The following is a 21,335-nucleotide window of genomic DNA, read 5'->3' on the forward strand; positions in this document are numbered from 1 at the left end:
AAGTTAAATTTCAGTAAACTTTTTTCATTTAAGCTTATAAACAAGGATTGTTCTTTCAATTTCATCTCGAATCATCTGAAAGCCAAAGACGACAATTCACACAAGTCATAATACACATTACGAAGCTGCTCAAGACTTCAAAATGTTGAACGGGATGTAAATGCTTAAAACGACAAGTCGGGTCGTTACATTCTCCCCCACTTAAACATTTGTTCGTCCTCAAACGTGCCAAGAGTTGTTCCTAAACCTTCAAATCATTATTCCACCTTACCACGCATATACCTGGGGTGATCCCACGTCACCCTATTTCATATAGACCTGACAGCACAACATAATTAAAAATCATTACTTTAATCGTGGCCCATACACATTAGAACCCAATTTCTAACATCCGAAAGTCTTTTCAAGACCCGAATCTCAAATCTACACACTTTATAAGTCTGAACAAGCTGTATTAAGACTTAACCATAACAAGAGATATGATCACATAATATACTACACAACTCGCATACTCGCAACACCATTTCTGATCACATTAACTACTCAAAACCAACCAAGTACTAGTATTAAACCCCACATTCCACATAACCTCGTTCCAAAACTTTCGTACACTATCGATAATGAAAGAAACATACAGGAACTCACAACCACTCACCAGATCAACATGTCATGGTGCTTTCCCTCGTTCAACAAGTACCATAGCCAATTATTTAAGCCGAATTCTAAATTTTTCTTCCAACACGCTGTAATCATACCTGATAATATCCCTTCTAGGTCCAATGACCTTATATCACCAAAAATAACTATTCTAGCTATTCCGGTGTAATCCTGACTTTTTTTTTTCTAAAACTGGCACAGAACATTATTTAAAACCAACTCATCAAATTCCGTGAGAAGAACATCTGTGTGCGCATGTGCACAGTTTTCTCAAATTGCCCTGATCAGGAAATATCATAGGATGTAGACGAAGGAAACAATTAATTAAATAAACGATCAAGGAAACGCGATTTCCACACGCTGCACGGATAACTCACGTGCTAACAATAGAACCCGTACGGACAACTCATATGCTAATAATATCAATATATGGATCTGCACGGACAACTCACATACTAATAACATAATCCGCCCGGTATAGTCCCAGGCCTCCAGTCCAACATATCATATGGGGGCATTTAAACATGTATACATGTATATGATAAGTAGGATAAGATTCTCATGTTCCTGGACTAGTATAAATGACATGCTAAAGTGTAGGCATGTACAAAGTGTGCTATCGTAGCTCAAATTGGAAATCTTTCATCACTGAGGCATTTATCAAGTTTGTTCAGGGATTTTAACCCCTATGTAGCCTCAAACACGACTCAAATAGCTCACGCAATGTTACAGATATGAGAAACATCATAGCTTAAAGCTTAACAGTCAATTCTAGTCTTATTATAGCCTAAACGCAATTCGAGCATGGATAAATAGCCCTCTAAAAAGTCCTCAATGACTTAACCATACCACGTACTATTATCTAGTTAACTTGGCCTCATCTTCACAGTCCGCGGCCCCGAAATAATTTCTTCTGAGAATTCCCAGTCCCCAAATTCATAGAATACATGAACCACCGTAACTGATCACAACTCCAGCACTCGAATGACTAACACATCCTTCATGAACGATCATCCCACTAGGAATACTTTCATAATTTTTCTGTGCCACATAGAAATAATTTGAATACAATTAGTCTATCAACCAGGTGAGTACCGCAATACCAATGAACATCCGTAAGTCAAAACACAATGCGCCTTCTGAAATGCGCACCCTTCTCAGGAATTACTGAGTAGTTATAACATTCATCTAAATATCTAAAACGGACCATGCTATCCAAAATTTGTGACCTTCCATTCAAGACTGAACTGCCACCTTGTACATGTAAATATTAATCTCGCACAACACACCACATCTATCATGCCATCATGTGAAAAGCACGAGAATTATATTATCAACTATGAGTCACCAGCAAATTACATACTCGGTTAGTTAGAAACCTTCCATTTGCTTTCATCCAAGGGAAATCACAATACATAACATGTTCCTTACACCGGTAGAAAATATCCGGCTCAAACCATGGTAGAAACCATCAAGAACACTTTGAAATCTATTTGCATATAACCAAGCTATTAGAACTGAATTCCTCTAACTCGACCACGCCATGCAGGTTACCAAACCCAAGAATGTTGCACCAAAATATCTGTAGAGACTCACCACATCATAATTACCCCCCATAAATACCACAATCGAGACACCCACTTTGAAAAGACCTTATGTGAACTTAAAATTATTCTTTTACCTTTCTTATACTTGAATGTAGAATCTATAGTCATACAGAATTACCGCAAGTCCGAACACAATCCAATGTAAATAACCGATTCTAGTGATATACAAAATTCGAAAAATTTTCAATTTCCACATGTACATTTTGAATCCATTAGAACCCTCTCGAGAGTCATCCACTCTACTCAAATCTAAATTGTACCGCCCAAACGGGCCGAAAGACACGTTCCCCATTAGCACAACAACACTCACAGAGGTAACCCTGCCTTAACACCATCGATCAAATTCATACTCTGTGCATACTACATACTTCACAATAACAACTCGATCATCCCATGATTCTCATATATTCATAAAGTGCAATATAACCCATATCCAGGAATTTCCTTACTCGAGTCATCCTCGGTCTCAACCTCTGTAGTCATAACTGATCCACAAGTATGTCTTAGACCAAAACTAAAATTTAACATATAATCATGAAATTGAATTGTCAATAGCAGGCTCCCCCACTTGGCTCAAAGTTATAGATTAAAACACTCGATAACTCAAATACTCATACTCTATTACTGCCATAATACTACAGTCAGTTCAACGAAAATTCTTCTCAAGCTCATGCAACACCAAATATAAACTACCTCAATCATCCGCTAAGCTTGCATTTATTCTATTGACAATCACGTCAACTTTCTCAACCATAATCAAATTCAAATCTCAACACATACGCCCCGCCGGTAGAAAAGAAACTCTCCACTCAACATTATAAGGGACACACCTATGTATATTACTCTGCAGGAGATAACCCACCTGCATGGCCTCAAATTGGAATCTTCCTATACCCTTTCGCAGCCACAATTACTACACAATCACTTAACCTTCCTGAGTTCAAACTCATTAACAAGACATGAGAATTTAATTTGTCCCCTAATTTAACAACATGAAAGATCCTTCAACACATTCATACTCGAGACTATACGTCAAATCAAGACAGACATCAAGCACCCAATGGCCCTTTTTACATCTCGAGAAACTCTTCTCGTCACATTCAAACCATCACATAGTCATTCAACCACTCATCGAGCCACAAATTTCACTCATAGGGACACTACGGAATGCATAAGTCCAAACGCACAAGTTTTCACAATCGAAACTACCGAGCTTAAGTTGCGGTCTAACCCTGGCCTCAAGTCCTCCAAACTGGCCAATCACCAAAACATAGAATACTCATCTCGAACCTCATTCATAGAATCACAAGCCGACGATACACAGCTGATACCGAGCGCTCACATGCGCACACGAATGCGTGGAAGGAATTCAAAGAATTATATTTCAAACTGAATCAATTCCGCACGATAAGGAAAGAAGGATGGGAGATTATCCTAAATTCCTTGTAGGCTCTCGAAGATAAGCATGGACGTCATCATACTGATCCGCAAGAATCTACGAGACACTTGCTCATGACTTGTAGAACCTATGAACCTAGAGCTCTGATACCAACTTGTCATGACCCAAAATCCAACTAGCCGTGATGGCACCTAACCTCACCCGCTAGGTAAGCCAAATAAAAAATAATCCGGTTCAATTAATATTTAACTGACTCTAATACACTCTCCAAGGACTGGTAGTACAAATCATGAGCTTCTAAGATTAGAATTTCCAAGACTGGTGTGGAATAAAAATACGTCATCTGTCTGAAATATACATGGGTAGATTAAAAATTTTGAAGCTACCATGAAAAAGAGGCAGCAATGACTGGAACGCATGTACATCTTCAGATCCAGCTCCCGCCGTACGCAGCTACATCAGCATCAGAAATCTGCACACAAGGTGAAGAAGTGTAGTATGAGTACAACCAACCCCATGTACTCAATAAGTAACAAACATAACCTTAGGTTGAAAGTAGTGACGAGCTGGGATAAGGGTCAGAATCCAACTCCAATAACCAGCAACAGTTTATAACAATATAATTTAAAGCAGCACAAGTAATCACTCAATAATAAAATGCTCAGCTCGTATAAAATTTCGGAAAATAAATATTTTCTTTTCAATATAACAGTAAAACTCAAATCCTTTGCCGAATGTCACCGAAAATATGAGTAAGTCTGAAACCTCTGATTTTTCTCAAAACTTTAATAATAGATAAGAAATCCCATTATCTGATGGCATGAGGAAAAATACTTCTCTATGCCTACATATCAAGTATACATGTCTAATGCAATGCAGCACAATGATGAACTCATGTACTCACACTCTCAGAGTACTCAATCTTACAGTACTGTATATGGCCAATCCAGCCCAGAGAAGATCCATCCCAAATATATATACATAATAACTGGCATTCAGTCACTCAGTACTGTACAAGGCTAATCTAGCCCAGGAAACTCCATACCAAATATAAATAAATAAGGCAACTCCATGCCCAGGGAACTCCATCCCAAATAAAAATAAATAAGGCAACTCCATGCCCAGGGAACTCCATCTTAAATTCAAATAAAAAAGGCAACTCCATGCCCAGGGAACTCCATCCCAAATATAAATAAATAAGACAACTCCATGCCCAGGGAGCTCCATCCCAAATATAAATAAATGAGGCAACTCCATGCCCTCCATCCCAAATATAAATAAGGAAGGCAACTTCATGCCCAGGGAACTTCATCCCAAATATATATCCACTACGCTCACTATGGGGGGTGTAGACTCCGGAGGGGCTCCTTCAGCCCAAGCGCTATAATAAGACAATCTGGCTTGCTGCGGCATGCAGCCCGATCCCATAATGATAAAGTATATAAAGTGAATATGGCATGCTGTGGCATGCAGCCGATCCCATAAATATCCTCACAATCAGGCCCCCGGCCTCACTTAGTCATCAATCTCTCCAGTCTCTGGGGTCAAAATGTCATGAAAATCAACCCAAAATAATAATATGATATATCAATAATTAGCAACAGAGACTGAGATATGATATTAAATGAATGAACATAATTGAGTTTGAAATTTCAATTTAAACAAATAATTAAACAATAATATGACCTCTGTTGGTCTCAATAAAAACGGCATATATCCTCAGCATGATTTTTAACATGATTCTCAGCTCAATTTCTTTAACACATGAAAGTACATGGATAATGCCAAGATTATTTGATTACAAAATTCTACGGAATCAATTACGTCATAAATTTCCACGGTGCACGCCCACACGCCCGTCACCTTGTATGTGCGACACCTCCAAACAATTTATATAACACGCAATTCAGGGATTCATACCCTCAGCTCCAAGTTTAGAAATGTTACTTACCTCAAACTATGCAATTATTTATTCCAATAAGCCTTTTTCTCACGATTCGGCATCCGAACGCCTCAAATCTAGTCAGAAATAATTCGATACAATCAACACGAGGTGTAGGAATCGATTCCATATGAAAAATGCTAAATTTCACAATAAATCCGAAAAATTCAACAAAAAGTCAACAGTGGGTCCTACATCTGGGAATCCGACAAAAGTTACAAAATATGAATGCTCATTCAACCACGAGTCCAACCATACTAAATTTACAAAATTCCGACATCAACTCGACTTTCAAATCCTCAAATCTTATTTTCAAATCCCTAGGCCCAAATACCCGAATTACACCTCAAAATCACATAATCTAGTCGGAATATTCAATGATAATTTAATATTATTGACTAACAATGATCACAAGTAACTTACCTCAAGATTTTCCGTAAAATTTCTCTGAAAAATTGCCCCAAGCCGTGTTCTTTCGCCCAAAATGTTAAAATGAGCTAAAAAAACAAAACTGCTCAATAAAAACACTAATCTGGTCGCTAAAATTCCATTTTTCATCACTAAAAGTCTATTTCCCGTCACTAAAGGTCTGCACCAGAACCTGCTTGCACAAACAATTTATTTTTTCACTAAAAAAACTCTAACTCCATCATACGAACTCGGAATGTGATGATTCTTGTTCTTATGAGTCACAAATAATAATACGAACCTAGTCGTTTAATCGAAAATCAATTCGAAGCTCATGTGCTCAATGAAATACTAATTTTGCTCTTTAAATAATTAACTCATGTTTCGCCCTAAAAACTCAATCGTGACTTGATGAAATTAACCCAAACATTCCAGATCATTCCTATACTTCATTATCAAACTTTCAGAAGTCTCGAAATCGAATTTCGATATCTAGAACTAAAAATGGACCATATGCTCAAAACACCAAACTCTTCCAAACACTCTTCCAAAACTCATCCGAGCCCCATGGGACCCCAATCAAGTGTACTAACAAGTCCCATAACATGACACGAACTTAGTCGATGCCTCAAATTATATTAAACAACACTAAAACATAAATCACACCCCAATTCAAGCTTAATAAAAATTAACGAATTCCAAATTCTACATTCGATGCGAAACCTATCAAATCAAGTCCGATTGACCTTAAATTTTGCACACAAGTTATACATGACATAACTGACCTATCAAAATTCTCAGAACTAGATTCCGACCCCGATATCAATAAAGTCAACTTCCGATCAAACTTTCAAACCTTCCATTTCAAACTTTCGCCATTTCAAGCCAAAATCAACTACGGACTTCCCAATAAATATTCGGACACACTCCTAAGTTCAAAATCACCATACGGAGCTATTGAAACCATCAAAACTCTATTCCGGAGTGGTTTGTATAAAAGTCAAATTTCGGTCAACTCTTTTCATTTAAGCTTCGAAACAAGGATTGTTCTTTCAATTAATCACGAATCATCAGAAAATAAAGCCGATAATTCACACAAGTCATAATATACATTACGAAGCTGCTCAAGACTTCAAATTATTGAATGGGATGTAAATGCTCAAAACGACAAGTCGGGTCGTTATATAATAAAACAATATGCTAAAGCATACAAGAAAGTTACACTTTTAAAGAACAAAATAGAGATTTATGCAGAAATCCAGGAGCAGAGGTATCTGACTAGTTGACTGCTATCCACTAATATACCAGTGAATTAAAGTTCTCTGAATACTTGAAATAAGCTCACTTTCTATGCATAAATATTTGCAAAAATTTTATAGCACATTCTTGAGTGTAGAAAAGTATCAAAATTAGATAAAATATCATATAATCTTGTTGATTTAACCCAAAAGAAAAGGGAAAAGTTCAGCAAAGGACAAATAGGTTCTATAAGTGATCAAGAAAAATGGATTAAGAAATATAGAAGGCTTTCATAGTGAATTAGGATGGTGATCACTCAGTTTATGAAGAATGATTATTTATTTATTTCATCCTTCAACAAAAAAGAGCGAGGCACATGAGTTGTTGACATGAAAAATAGAAGAAAGTTCTATTTATTCATTTGATTAAGAAATACTCGTCGTATCATAAGTAGCATTATAATTTGCATAAAGAAAGATATGGCAGTAAAAAGTGGCAGGGTGACTAAATAAATGAATATGACATGTGATAATTGTAAAAGGTTGGTAAAAAGTTTACTAACATGTCAGATGCCTGTATCTGATTCACTTGAAGATGGTGTTGATGAAGGCTGACCAGAAAACCTGCTTGCAAGTCGTGCAACTGTACTCTCTAAGTTACCTAGGCGTTTTTTTAGTGATAGGTTTTCTTTTCGAGTTGCATTCAACTCAACCAACAGTGCAGCCTTAGAGGAGTTACCGCCTTTCAACTCCTTCGCGTTTATTCCACCTCCAAATCCAACCACATGACTCTTGCATTGAGGTCCAAAGCACTTTTCTACAACCGCAATGTTTGTAAGAGACGGTTCAGATCGTACCAGTTCTTGAATTTCAACCTAAAAAATTATAAGCTTTTTGATAATGCAATGCTTTTAGTCAAAGGAAGGGGTAAAATAAAATTTATCAATAAACATACATATTTTTCATTGATTTCAGGTTCGACAAGCTTATCATTCTTCTTATGAGTCTCAAAGAAAACAGTTGCCATATCTGGTGGATTACCATCTTTGCCTCCCTTCGAGTTTAAATAAACAAGTTAAGCTAATCATTTAAACAAAAATGGAATTTCTTAACACAATAGCACGATTTACTTACCCGTTTATAAATAATCTCTCTGCTACCCGTACAATGAGGCATAATCAACTTAGACCTATTCATTGAGTTTCTTGTACTTCTTTCCTATAATAACAACAGAACGTAGAAGGTGTGGTCTGCCGCTTAAAAAAACTAAGATGCTATAAATTGTTATGAAGCCAAACCTTAAACTTTTCAGATAAGAAGTGCTCTTTGACCAATCATTCCCAATCACTCTTGTCGACTCCCTCTGGCACATCCTTTAGAACGTCGCGCAATGGCTTAAATTTCACAATCATGTTCAATGATCCGCTCCAATTATTCCATAACCTTCTCATATGTTTCAGACATGATTCCTTTGACCATTTATGTCAGCACTATCAAATTTTTACTATAATATTTTATGAATATCATCAAACATAAAACTCAAAGAGTTTTAACTAAACAAAAAAGAAACATTTAACCAACAATATTAAATTAAACATCCGAGAGTTACTAGTGACAAATTAATTTATCTCTTAAGATGACGTGATTATTAAATATGAAAAAAAGCTCGACATCATAATTTGTAAATAAGAAAACATGCTCGACATCATATATAATTGGATCTTGTATTAACTTTCCCAAACCAACAGGAGAAGGGAGAAGATTCATCGATATGATTCATATATGTGTTCTTTACATTTGCAGATTTCCATCTCTAGAAAATACTTTTATTAGGAGGAAACGTCTCATTTTCGATGTTAATTATTACTCAAAATGGAACAGATCTATGGATCTATGGATGATATTCTTAATCATTGATGAACTTTAAACTAACATATTAACCATAGTAGTTTCAACAAGTTTACAAGATTCAATAAATACAAATTAGTACAGAGTCTACAATTTATTTCCAGTTTTCTATAGTTTCCAGTTTTGTTAGATTCTTCATTCATTTAGAAGAAAATTAGTGATAGAAATGGAAATAAATTCAAGTGTAAACTTAAGAAGATTCATGAGTTGAATATCTTGAAAACTACATTATCAGCAAAAGAATATTATGGTGGTCTTTCTTCCTATCTTTGATAATGAGAAGAAATGCAATAAAAAGTATAGGAAAAGATATCATTGTTGAGAAACTTTTGCTAAAGAGAAATGAATGTTTTTCTCAGTTTATTATGCAGAAGAAATAGGACGTTGGGAGTTTTTTTTCTGGAAAGCACAAAAAACTATTAGTTTCGACCCATTAAATTTTCTTTTCGAACTCTTACAAACTAGAAAAAAAAACTCGACAGATGCAATGATGTAAACTCACAAGTACTTTTTTGCCATCTAAATTCGAAGAAAAGAAAAAAGGGCAAGATAAACAAATAAAGAGTTAACTTTCGTTAAACTTTATTTATTATTATGTAAGATTATAAGGTTCAAAATTAATTTTCTTTTCATTTGTGAAAGAAGAAAAGAAAAAGGCAAAACAATAAAGTGATACCTTAAATTCTTACCGTAACAGCTTCCCACGTGTGGTCCAACTTATATTTTTCGATATCCGCCCATGAGTGTATGTGCAATAGACACATATTACGATCACGAACTAATATACCTAAGTGTCTCACAAATGTGGCTGAGTGCTTCCCAACAACTCGATTGTGGTAGAAAGTGACGCTCAACTTTTCTCCAACTTTAAGTCCTAGAACATTTTTACATCTGTTCTTTCCTCTCACTTTTTTTGCCTTTTTAGATTCACATGGACCTGCTACTTTCCAATTTAAGTTAATCACAAAAATGGGCCAGTTCAATAACAGCAAAAAAATTATTATAAACCAAGACAGAAAAATACTTATTTTGCTTCTTTGAGTGTCTTGCATCACTTCAACTTCTTGAGGGAGGGAAACATCATCTACTAGTGGATCAAAACCAAGAGGTGCAAGATTCGTATTCTGAGCTATCTCATTCAGATAAGAAGCTGCTGCATTACGATTTTTACTATTTCCAATCAGGAGTCTCTGTTCAGCATTTACCCTTACCGAACCCAAAGATCTAAAGCTTTGCCCTCATCCCCTTGCTAAGGCACCTGGTGTAACGTATGAATGCTTAATAGTCTTCGAAGTTAATTGCATTTTAAACTTTCGAGATTTTGATGAATCCATGTCAACCTAATACAACAAAAGAAAGAAGAGTATTATTAAGCTACCCCAACAAGAAAAAAATTTCAGCAAGTTGTCAATAAGAAGAGGGATGCCAACTAGCACATTGATTATTTTTGAGACATGAGAGCACATTCCGATCTAAATGTATTAACTAGAAATAATATCTGGAAGATACAATATGCAAATAAGTTTTATATTTCGACGAACTTCGATTTTGGAAGATGCTTCTTCAGATGAATCATCTTTATGTGAATGGCTTGAAAATAAGCTAGAAGGTTGGCAAGCAATAAACATAGTTGGAGAAAATTAGCAGAAACAAAAAACACATAGAAATTTAGAGATACATATAGTTAGCAAGACAATTTTATCATAAGTGAATATATAATCAGTTAATAAGGAACAACTCAATGGAGTTTTAAAGACCTTTCCCTTTCATGCTATTGAACTTGCTAATCAAAAGAGTCTAGTATGAACATCATAAAGAATTTAACAAATTAAAAGCATACATGATAAAGTTCCAAACCTTAATGAGTTCTTTTTCTTTTCATTTGTGTAGAATTATCTAACTCCTCGTAATCACCATCCTATTTTTGCATAATGTCAAAACAATCAAAAGGTTGAACCTTTCGTACAACATGCCGCCCTTTATTGGAAAGATCATCAGCATAAAATACTTGTGATGCTTGGCTGGCTAATACAAAAGGCTCATTTATTTTCAGAAAGCGCTGGCGGTTAACACTTACAAATTCATATTCATCTACTTTAATTCCCTTTTCTTGGTCATATATATCAAACCACTTACATCGAAACAAGACCAATCTTCTTTCCCCAATAAATTGTAACTCAAGAATCTCAGTTAGTTATCCATAATAATCTATATTTTTATTTTCTTCATCTGTCTCACCAACTACAATCAAACCACAATTATGAATTCTTGAACCTTCATCATAGTCTTGTACTTGAAACCTATATCCATTAACAACGTAGCCACAAAAACTTGTTACATATGGCGTAGGACCATATGACAGTGAGAGCAAATCTGCCATTTTCTTAGTATTATCGTATTTGTACAGACATGCAACCTATCACGACCAAGCAAATAATTTAGCAAATACTATTTGCATACTTGGTTTGAAAAATAACAATATCTTATTAGTACTAACCTTTTATTTTAACCAACTAATGAATTGTCGATCCGAATTTTCTTGAGAGTCATTACCTGGAGTTTGTAAAAACTCTTTACAAAGAATTGAAGAACAATATGTCATTTTAAATGAAAATGTTAGATACTGTATAAGTAAATTATGGGTACAAGTCATTACTTACTCGAGAAATGGTTGAACTTCATCACAGTTCTTCAAAATATAAATATATGCTTGCTCAAATTCATGTGAATCAAGTCTGCATGGTTTTTCACCTCTTAAAGCTCTTCCAGATTCACAAAAAATTGATAAACCTCCATTACATTCTATAACACCACCATCATAATTTTGTTCAAGGCGGTTAAATTTTATTTCTATTGTATGCAAATACCTTGAATATAAGGTCAAACATTCAGTTGCTAAGTATCCCTCCACAATAGAACCTTATGGACAAGCCCTATTACCAATAAAAGATTTCATAAAGTATTTGTATCTATCCATTGGATACATATGTCGATATTGAGTAGGTCTAACAATCTTAGTTTCATTAGCTAAATGAATTGGTAAGTGTTCCATGACATAATAAAAGGTAGGAGGGAAGACCTTTTCTAACTTGCATTCAGTTGTAGGAATTAGGCCATCTATCTGTTCTAATTCTTCCATTCTTAAACATTTTGCTCCAAGAATATTGAAAAATAAAGACAACTCAATAAGTGGTTCACTCACATATTTGCAGAGCATTCCACATATCGCAAGTGAGAGTAAATGTTGTAAAATAATATAGCAATAATAAATTTTTAAGCCTGAAATTTTACGATCTTTAAGGTTGACACTGAGAAATGTTTGATGAAAATCCATCTGGAACCTTTACATTTTTTAAGAAATCACAAAACTTCTGCTTCTCTTCAGGAGATAATGTGTAACATGTTGTTGGTAAGTCATATTTATCCCCTTTTTTCGTTGGTTGCAATTCTTTCCTTATGTTCATCGCTTGCAAATCCGGCCGAGTTTTTATGGTGTCTTTGTTTTTTCCTTTTATATTCAGGAGTGTCACCAAAATATTATCATATATATTTTTCTCAATGTGCATCACATCTAAATTATGATGCAATAATAGAGTTTTCAAATATGAAAGATGAAAGAAAATACTCTTCTTATTAAAATTATCACCTCCGTTCTCATGTGATATTTTAATCTTCTTCTTTGGATCCTTTGTTAGTTGTAACTCATCCAAATCCGCCACTTGACCAAGTATATCATCACCGGATAATAGTTTTGGTGGTAATCGCCGCTCCTTTATACCATCAAATGACTCTTTATCATTCCTCCATTTATGATCAAGAGGAAAAAGCGTCTATGGCCCATATAGCACTGCTTTTTACCATTTTCTAACCTAATTGAGAAAGTTTCTTTATTGCAACAAGGAAAAGCTAATTTTCTTTTTGTACTCTATCTAGACAAATTTGCATATGCAAGAAAGTCATTAATGGTCCATAAAAAAGCTGCATGTAACATGCAGTTCTTTCTAACCGGCGCATCAAAGGACTCCATTCAAGTTTCCCATAATTCCTTTAATTCTTCAATCAAAGGATGGAGATAAATATCAATTGCATCTCAAGGACTCTCCGAGCCGGGGATAAGCATCGATAAGATAAAATTCTCTTTTTTCATGCATAACCAAGGTGGTAAATTATAAGAAATAAGTACCACATGACAAATTCTATACGGAGTTTTGGAATTTCCAAATGGTTGAAAATCATCAGTAGCAAGTCCAAGTCGAACATTACGAGGCTCAACAACAAATGATTAGTACAGTTCATCAAATATTTTTCATGCTACTGAATCAGTTGGGTATCTCATTATACCATTATCAACTCTGTTCTCATGATGCCATGTCATTAAAGAAGATGTCTGGGAGGACATAAACAATCTTTGAAGTCTTGGCTTTAGAGGATAATAACGTAAAATCTTATATGGCATATTTTTTCACTTTTAAATTTTATTTTCCCACTATGTTTATCCTCTTTCCACCTAGATGCACCACAAACTATGCAAAATTCAAGAAACTCATTATCCTCCCGATATAATATGCAATCATTCTTACATGTATCAATCTTCTTGTAAGGAAGCCCAAGGTCCCGAATTATCTTTTGCTTCATAATATGAAGTTGGCAAATTTGATTCATGAGGCAATAAATCTTCTTTTAACATCTTCAACAATATTGTAAATGAATCATTACTCCAACGGCCAATACTTTTAATGTGAAGCAATTTAATCACAGTAGTAGAAAGTTTAGAAATTTTTGAACCTTGGTACAGTGGTTGACCAAAAGACATAATCCTTTAAGAGCCTGTAGAATTTTTTTGCTTCAGGATTTGGTTCCTCCTCAACAAAATTATAACCACCAGTTTTCATATTGTCTCTATCGAAATTGGGGTATAAATCTCTTAAAATCCTATGGATTTCATCTTCACCATCACTATCTTTAATGTCAACATCATCTGCAAGTTCAGAATCTTACTGTGGCTCACCTAAACTCTCCCCATGGTGATATTATAAAGTATAATTTTAGATTATTTCATATACTATTAAATGTGACTTAACCAGCTCACGTGTTCCTGAATATGCATTACCACATTTGACGCACGGATACCATATTTTATGTGTTTCTCCTAGTCTTGTAAAAGCATAATCCAAAAAATTCTCCACCCCGAGTTTGTAAGCATCATCAAGTCGACCATGAACAAGTTGCATCCATTGTTTGTCAGGTGCCATAATCTAGTACATGCATAATATATATACAACAATAATATATTAAGAAAATAATGCAAAAGGAGCAAAAAGTAAATGGAATGACATTCGTTAATTATTTAGAAGATTAATTAAGAATTTATGAATATTCATATAGTTTTATTAATTAATTTAATAGATCAATTAAGAATATATGAATACATCAGATTATCAATTAACTTATGTGCAATATAACATGACTTGTACTCTTTGGAGTTTATGCAAATATTGGCTTGGTTTTTTAAATTTTTTGTTTTTCTTGCACCAATTCTAGCATAACTGATAATGTTCTTGCCATGGTTAGATACATTAGTAATAAAATTAACTTTTTCTTTTTCCCTAGTTAGAAAGTCTTGCTTTTTGTTATTAATAGCTTAAAAATTAAGTTTCCTTTTCAAAATAAAGATGAAAATTCATTTGTCAGCTACTAATTCTTAACTGTTTAATTAGTTTTACAAGATATGAAGCCTCACTTTTGAGATAAACACAGAGCTTCGTCAATGAGATTTGATACCTATTAAGTAATGAATATCTTTATTGTCTATTGAGTAGTAACTTGATAAAGACATATTTGACTTCCATAACGTTTCATGATTTTTTAATGTTCAGCTTGTTTATTTGGGTTATTGAGGAAGCTAGTCGATAAAATTACAGTTATAGGGACTAGGGTACTGTGTGTTATTCTTATTTCTTCTAATTCAAAAACTTTTAGGTATTGCCAATAAGTACAGAAATAGCAAAAAATGCAGACCAATCATTTTCAAAAGAACCACTATCACGATACAAACTAATCGTGTCGTAATGGCACCTATCGTGGAACTAGGCTAGCCGGCTCATTTTTCAAAACAAACCAATATTTTCATTTTAAAGATAATCTCAAGGCTATTTAACATAAAAATCTTTGTAAAGGAGTTCAAATCCAAGTGCGGAAAAGAAAAGCCCGACGTCGGGGTGTCACTAGTCATGAGTATCTACTACAATTTGTCTGACAATATCGAGACCAACATAGTCTGGAAAATAGGTAAATACAACTAAAGGGAGATAAGAATCACTCATGCCTCCCAGTCATGGAACATAGTTGGGCATACCTCACAATCACTCATGCCTCCTAGTCACTCAGCACTCGGCACTCGCACTCAGTAGGTACATGCGCTCACTGGGGGTGTGTACAGATTCTGGAGGGGCTCCTTCAGCTCAAGCGCTATATCAAGCCAAATCATGGCATAAATCACTCAGGCCCTCGGCCTATATCAAAACATATTGTAGCGTGGAGCCCGATCCCATAAATATTCTCACAAATCAGGCCCTCGGCCTCACTCAGTCATAAATCTCTCAAGCCACTCGGGCTCTCAGTAAAACAGGGTATTCAACACAAAATAACATTTATAGGCATCAAAATAGAGTAATAAAAATGGAGTTATGCAGTAAACAGGTATAACCATGACTGAGTATAGATTTTCAATCGAAAACAGTGAGAGGATAGTAAGAAAAGGCCCCTTAAGAGTCCAAACAGCACTGGCACAAGGATCAAACATAGCATTCCGCCCAATTTATAGAAATTAAATTTTAAAACTCATAAGTATCATATAGTTTCAATAAAATATGCAACTTTACAGTTGCTACGGGACGGACCAAGTCATAATCTCCAACGGTGCACGCCCACACGCTTGTCACCTAGCATGTGCGTCACCTCAAAACAGTAAATGATACGAAATCCGGGGTTTTATACCCTCAGGACTAGATTTACAATCGTTACTTACCTTAAACCTATCAAATCCTTACTCCGAGATGCTCTTGCCTCTCGACTCGGCCTCCAAATGCTCCGAATCTATTCACAATCAGTACAATACTATTAATATACGCTAATGGAATGAATTCCACTAGAAAAACTATCAAATTAGCCCAAAACCTGAAATTGGCTCAAACCCGGCCCCCGGACCCACGTCTCAAAATCCGACAAAGTTTACAAAACTAGAAAGCCCATTCAGTCACGAGTCCATACATATAAAATTTATCAAAATCCGACATCATTTGGTCCTTCAAATCCTTAAATTACTCTCCAAAATTCCAAGTCCTAACCCCTCATTGTTCACCCCTAATTTCCACTAATTACATGATTAAACAACGGAAAATTACCATATATAGGAGTATTAGAGCCCAAACAACTTACCTCACTGAAAGCCCTTGAATCACCCTTCAAAATCACTCCAAAAGCTCCAAAAACCGACTTGAAAATGGTGGAAATGAACCAAAATTCGCGAAGTATGCTATCTATACATTCTGCCCAGGTTTTCGCACATGCGGGCTTTTTCCCGCACCTGCGGGACCGTACCTGCTCTCAAAACTATCACAACTGTGGAATTCACTTAAGATCCAAGGTTCTGCATCTGCGGCCAACATTTCGCACCTGCGCTTGCGCACCTGCGCATTTCCCTCCGCTTCTGCGAAGACTGCCCAAAATCCTTCTCTCCGCATCTGCGCCCCATGCCTCGCACCTGCGGGCTCGCAGATGCGATAGCCTTCTCGCACCTGTTAATCCTGCCTAGCCCAGCACTTCCCACACCTGGAAACTCCCCATGTGCACTTGCAACCTCGCACCAGCGGTTCTCCCCTCCGCAGGTGCGGAAATATCAGTAGCAGCAGCTTCAGCTGTATTTTCCAACTTCAAACAATCCGTTAACCACTCGGAATCACCCCGAGGCCCTCGAGACCTCAACCAAAAATACAAACAAGTCATATATCAACATACAAACTTAGTCGAACCTTCGAATCACTCAAAATAATATCAAATTACCAAATTACCCTCGGATTCAAGCCTAAGAACTTTTAAACTTCCAAATATGACAACCGATGCCGAAACCAACCAAACCACGTCCGAATGACCTCAAATTTTGCACACACGTGAAAAAGGACACCATGAACCTACTCCAACTTCCGGAATTCCATTCCGACCCCGATATCAAATTTTCTACTACCGACAGAAAATCGCCAAATTTCCAATTTCGCCAATTCAAGCCTAATTGCACTACGGACCTCCAAATCACATTCCAGATGCACTCCTAAGTCCACAATCACCTAACGGACCTAAAGGAACCATAAAAATTCAAATCCGAGATCGTTTACACATAGATCAATATCTGGTTGCTTTTCCAACTTAAACTACTAAATAGGAGACTAAGTGTCTCATTCCACTATGAAACCACTCCGGACCTGAACTAACTAACCCGGTATAACATAATATAGCTGAATAACACATAAAGGAGTAGAAATGGGGAAAACGGGGCTATAACTCTCGAAACTCGGCCAGGTCGTTACATCCTCCCCCTCTTGAGCTACCGTTCGTCTTAAACGACTCTAGAAACATACCTGGATTCTCAAATAGGCATGGATATCTGCTTTGCATCTCCCGCTCGGTCTCCTAGGTGGCCTCCTCCACAGGCTGACTTCTCCACTGCACCTTTACTGAAGCTATATCTTTTGACCTCAACTTCCGAATCTGCCGATCCAAAATAGCCACCGGCTCCACATCATAAGTCATATCACCCTCAAACTGAACCACGCTGAAATCCAAGACATGGGATGGATCTCTAATATACTTCCGGAGCATGAAAAGATGAAACACTAGGTGCGCACTCGACAAGCTGGGTGGCAAGGCAAGCTTATATGCCACCTCCCCTATCCTCTGAAGCACCTTAAAAGGCCCAATGAACCGGGGGCTCAACTTGCCCCTCTTCCCAAACCTTATAACACCCTTCATGGGTGATACCTTCAGCAAAACCTTCTCCCCAACCATAAAAGACACATCACGTACCTTCCTGTCCTCACAGCTCTTCTGCCTAGACTGCGCCGTGCGAAGCCGCTCCTGAATCAATTTCACTTTATCTAATGCATCTTGGACCAAGTCTGTACCCAAGAGCCTAGCCTCACCCGGCTCAAACCATCTAACCGGAGATCTACACCTCCTCCCATATAAAGCCTCGTACGGAGCTATCTGAATACTCGACTAATAACTGTTGTTATATGCAAACTCCGCGAGCGGCAAGAGCTGGTCCCGTGAACCCCCAAAGTCAATGACACAAGCGCGCAACATGTCCTCTAATATCTGAATAGTGTGCTCGGACTGCCCGTCTGTCTGAGGGTAAAATGTTGTACTCAACTCAACCTGAGTACCCAACTCTCGCTGCACGGCCCTCCAAAATTGCGATATGAACTGAGTACCTCTATCTGAAATGAAAACTGGGACACCATGCAGGCGGACAATCTCTCGGATGTAAATCTCAGCCAACCGCTATGAAGAGTAAGTAGTGCCAACTGGAATGAAGTACACGAACTTGATCAGCAGATCCACAATAACTTAAATAGCATCGAACTTCCTCGAAGTTCATGGGAGCCCAATTACGAAGTCCGTGGTGATCCGCTCCCACTTCCACTCTGGGATATCTAATCTCTGAAACAAGCCACCCGGTCTCTGATGTTCATACTTAACCTGCTCACAATTGAGACACCAAGCTACAAACCCAACTATATCCTTCTTCATCCGCCTCCACCAATAGTGCTGTCTCCAATCTTGGTACATCTTCGAGGCACCCGGATGGATGGAATACCGTAAGCTGTGGGCCTCCTCAAGAATCAACTCCCGAAGCCCATCTACATTAGGCACACATATCCGATCCTGCATCCTCAACACACCGTCATTGCCAATAGTCACATCTCTAGCATCACCTCGCCGGACCCTGTCCTGAAGAACAAGCAAGTGGGGGTCATCATACTGACGCTCCCTGATACGGTCATAAAGAGAAGACCTGGAGACCACGCAAGCCAACACCGACTCGGCTCCGAAATATCCAATCTCACAAGCTGGCCTACTAAGGCCTGAACATCCAATGCCAAAGGTCTCTTTGCTGTTGGAAGATATGCTAAACTCCCCAAACTCTCTGCTCGGTGACTAAAAGCATCGGCCACCACATTGGCCTTCCCCGGATGGTACAAAATAGTGATATCATAGTCCTTATGAAGCTCTAACCAACTCCGCTGATGCAAATTAAGATCCTTTTGCTTAAAGAGATGCTGCAGACTCTGATGATCAGTATAGATCTCACAATGAACCCCATACAAATAATGACGCCAAATCTTCAAGGCGTGAACAATGGATGCTAACTCGAGATCATGGACAGGATAGTTCTTCTCATGGGTCTTCAACTGGCTTGAGGCATAGGCAATCACCCTACCCTCCTGCATCAAAACACAACCAATACCTATCCTCGAGGCATCACAATACACGGTGTAAGAACCTGAAGTTGATGGCAGAACTAACACTGGAGTTGTGGTCAAGGCAGTCTTAAGCTTTTGAAAGCTCTCCTCACACTCATCTGACCACCTGAATGGAGCACCCTTTTGGGTCAGTTTAGTCAAGGCCGATGCAATAGATGAAAATCCCTCCATGAAGCGACGGTAATAACCAGCCAAACTGAGAAAGCTCCGAATCTCTATAGTTGAGGACGGTCTGGGACAACTCTGAACCGCCTCTATCTTCTTCGAATCCACCTGAACACCCTCACTGGACACCATATGTCCCAAAATGCTACTGAACTGAGCCAAAACTCACACTTGGAGAACTTTGCATAAAGCTTCTCCTCCCTTAATCTCTGTAATACAATCCTCAAATGCTGAGTGTGCTCCTCCTGGCTACGAGAGTACACCATGATGTCATCAATGAATACAACAATGAATGAGTCCAAATAGGGCTGGAATACAATGTTCATCAAATGCATGAACACTGATGGGGCATTGGTCAGCCTAAAAGACATCACTAAGAATTCGTAATGGCCATATCGGTTCCTGAAAGCTGTCTTAAGAATATCCGAATCTTGAATCATCAGCTGTTGATAATCGGACCTCAAATCGATCTTGGAGAACACCCTCACTCTCTGAAGCTGGTCAAATAAATCATCAATACGAGGCAAAGGATACTTGTTCTTGACTGTGACCTTGTTCAACTGCCTGTAATCAATGCACATTCTCATAGAACCATCCTTCTTCTTCACAAATAGAACCGGTGCACCCCAAGGTGACACACTAGGCCAAATAAACCCCTTATTAAGGAGTTCCTGAAGTTGTTCTTTCAATTCCTTCAACTCTGCCAGTGCCATATGATGTGGTGGAATAGAAATGGGCTGAGTGCCTGGCACCAAATCAATACCAAAGTCAATATCCCTATCAGGCGGCATACCCGATAGGTCTGCAGGAAACACATTCGGAAAATCACATACCACCGGAACAGAATCAATGGTAGGAGTCTGTGCACTAACATCCCTCACAAACACCAAATAAGATAGGCAACCCTTCTCAACCATACGCTCAGCCTTCAAATATGAAATCACCCTACTAGGTACATAATCTATAGAAGCGCTCCACTCAACCGTCGAAAATCCCGGCATTGCCAACGTCACGATCTTGGCGTGACAATCTAGAACAGCATGACATGGAGATAACCAATCCATACCTAATATCACATCAAAGTCAACCATAATGAGCAGCAAAAGGTCCACTTGGGTTTTCAGGCCCCTAATAATCACCACACATGACCGATATACGCGGTCGACAACAATAGTATCGCCCACATGAGTAAATGCATGAACAGATAAAACTAAAGACTCACGGGGCATATCCAGAAAATCGGAAAAATACGAGGAAACATATGAATACGTGGAACAGGGTCAAATAATATGGAGGCATATCTGTGACAAATCGAGACAATACCTGTAACCACGACATCTGAAGCAATAATATCTGATCTGGCAGGGAGGGCATAGAAATGGGCCTGGCCACCCCCTGATCTACCTTCCCCTCTAGGGCGACCCCTAGCTGACTAACCTCCACCCTGAGTTGACTGGGCGGGTGGTGAAGTAA

The sequence above is a fragment of the Nicotiana tabacum genome, chromosome 15, assembly GCF_000715075.1.
Source record: "Nicotiana tabacum cultivar K326 chromosome 15, ASM71507v2, whole genome shotgun sequence".
In the NCBI taxonomy this organism is placed as follows: domain Eukaryota; kingdom Viridiplantae; phylum Streptophyta; class Magnoliopsida; order Solanales; family Solanaceae; genus Nicotiana; species Nicotiana tabacum.